Source organism: Blastomyces gilchristii, assembly GCF_000003855.2.
Source record: "Blastomyces gilchristii SLH14081 genomic scaffold supercont1.25, whole genome shotgun sequence".
Classification (NCBI taxonomy): Eukaryota; Fungi; Ascomycota; class Eurotiomycetes; order Onygenales; family Ajellomycetaceae; genus Blastomyces; species Blastomyces gilchristii.
Genome location: NW_003101657.1, coordinates 664,574 through 667,566, shown reverse-complemented (window position 1 = coordinate 667,566; position 2,993 = coordinate 664,574).

The window sequence follows — 2,993 nt, the reverse complement described above, 5'->3', positions numbered from 1 at the left end:
AAGTCAGTAATTTATTTTATCTTCTACTGAAATATATATAAGAGTTACTATATTTCTTATACAATCTTCTTAATATACTAAGTATTATATCTGTGATATTCTTGCAATAATCTTGTAGCTCACAAGCTCACTATTTAAGTAAGATAGTTAAGCTCACTTATTCAGCTCTTTAAACAACTATCTCTATATAATATCACTGACTAGTTATCTCTTCAGTGCTATTATATTACAATTCAAATCATGCAATCTGATTACAAGTTTGAATCAGTCAAGCTCTATTAACAGACTGATGTAATCTTATACATCTGTGCTAAGACTAATCTGATCTCACTTTCTGAAGAAAACTTCATATTATTCTCTAGAGTATGTACATCTCTACTCTAATAGAAATTCAAGATTTCTGAACTTACTGTATATTTTAATATAATATCTTCAACTACTCTATCACTGCTGCAGCCTCTACACATCTACATTTATTATGAAGATAGAGAGACTAAGATTGAAGATTCTCTGAGTTATAAGAGAAATATATTATCTGAATTTCACAACTTCATCTGTATTTTTGAATGAAAATTTCACCTTAATCTGAACTAGTTTAATACTCATGAGATATAAGTAATATATGCTGTCAACCTTCTTGAAGGCATCTCTGTGACTACTTGAGTTATCAAGAAGAGAAAGCTTGAGTGTATCAATACTATCATAACTTGAGAAGAATTCAAAGACTTTCTACTGAATCAGATTGAAGATCACTGCAACTACAGCTTCACAGTAACATAGTGATTCAACTTATTACATTAATAAGATAATAAGAATTCTTTCAATTTCAACATAAGATTTGAAGAATATTAAGAGAAATTGATCAATGATTTAAATCAATTAAAAACATAGCTTTATCTTATAAAGCTGACTTATAAGATATGAATAATAATATCACAGTATCAGACTTTATTAATTAATTATACTAAGCTTATCAACTTGACTTTCTGAATCTATTTAAATAATTAATACTCTGAGAAAAAGATTAATAAGATCTCTTCTAAGTAATTAATAATAAGATCTAAACAGTGCTATAACAGCTCCAGTGTGAAGAAAGTAAAGAAGAATTTCAAGTATTTTAATTCTTCACTCACTGTAAAGAAATATTAAAAAAGATTTGATAAAGATCTCTGCTTTAACTGTAGAGCTGATAATTATCATACTAGTAATTATAAGAAGCTAAAGAAGAAAAGAAACTGAGAAGATATCTTCTTAAAGTTAACTTCTCTTCTGATAAATGTGTCTGCAGAAGATAAAGAAGAGAAAGAAATAAAGAAATAATAATTCTCATATCTCTGAGTTCATGTGATAATCACAATGAAAATTCTGAATAAAGAGATATCAGTGAGATATCTACTTAACTTCAGAGTAGATGCTAACTTCATATTCTATTTCTTTTCATTAATAAAGAGTTGAAAGAAGATAGATCTGTCAGATTATATAAAATTTATCAATGAAATAAAATATTACTGTTTTAATATAATTTAAGCAAAGTATGTAATCACAGACTTAGAAGAAATCTTTAAGAAGAGCAGTATACTTCTTTACACTATTAATATTATAGATGAGAATGTCATTCTAGATCTTCTATAATTGAGAGAAAACATTTCTCTTATTAACTGAGTTACTTAGATGTGATAGTACTGTCTCACTGATAAAAAGACAGTGATAGAGAAATCTGAAGAGTTTCATTGAAAGAATCTTAAGAAAAAGATAGAGTTAATATACTATATAGTAGATAACTGAGACTTGAGAATAGATGAAGAAGTTATTACTCTCACTGTAAGATTAGCAACAGTATTTATTATTAAAGATGAATAAATATAACATCTCTTTATAGATTATAAGAATATCTTTTCAGAAAGAGAAGTAGTGAAGTTTTCTAATATCAAGATACAATATAAGATCTGTCTTAAAGATGATATAATAACACTGTACAGATCTCTTTACAACTTGTCAGTAAGAAAATTAAATGTTCTGTGTAAATATCTTGAGAAAGCACAATCAAAGAACTGAATACACTTATTAAAGAGTCTGACAGAGACACTTATACTATTTATACTCAAGAAGAATAGTAGACTACATCTATGTATAAACTACAGACATCTTAATAAGATGACAGTTAAGAATCACTATTTATTATTATTAATTAACAAGATAATTAATCAATAATCTGAAGTAAAGATATTCTCAAAGATTGATATATAGAATATCTATCATAGAATCAGAGTTAACAAAGATAATATTTAAAAAAACAACTTTTCATATTAAGTACAGTAATTTTGAGTATCTTATTTTATCTTTTAATCTTTTTAATACTTCAGTCTTCTTTCAGATCTATATAAATGAGATACTGCAGAGTCTTGTCAACATCTTCTGTATAGTATACTTAGATAACATTCTAATCCTCTCAAAAACAGAAGAAGAATATGATATTCATATTTAAGAAGTATTGAGTTGCTTGAGACAGTATTAACTCTATATAAACACTGAGAAATGCTCATTCTACATGCAGAAGATTGATTTCTTAGATTATATTATTGAGATTAATGACATTTTAATAAACAGAAGCTGAGTCTTTATTATTAAGAACTGATCAGTGCTGTGAATGTACTGTAAGATACAGATATTTTTAGAATTTACAAATTTCTATAGATAATTCATCTATATATATTCACAGATTACTGTTTTTCTTACAGATCTGTTAAAGAAAAGTGTTAAAAATAGAAAAACAGAACTATTTATTCTCACTCAAGATATTATAAGAGTATTTTACAGAATTAAAGCAAGCTTTTACAGATGTTACAATACTGAATCACTTTAATCTCAACTTACTCAGTCAGTGTGAGACTGATATATCTGAGATTGAAGTCTGTGAAATCTTTTTATAGTTGGATACCTGGAAGACTTTTTCAATGTTAAAAAGAAATTAAGAGGAGAATAATCTCTGAAGA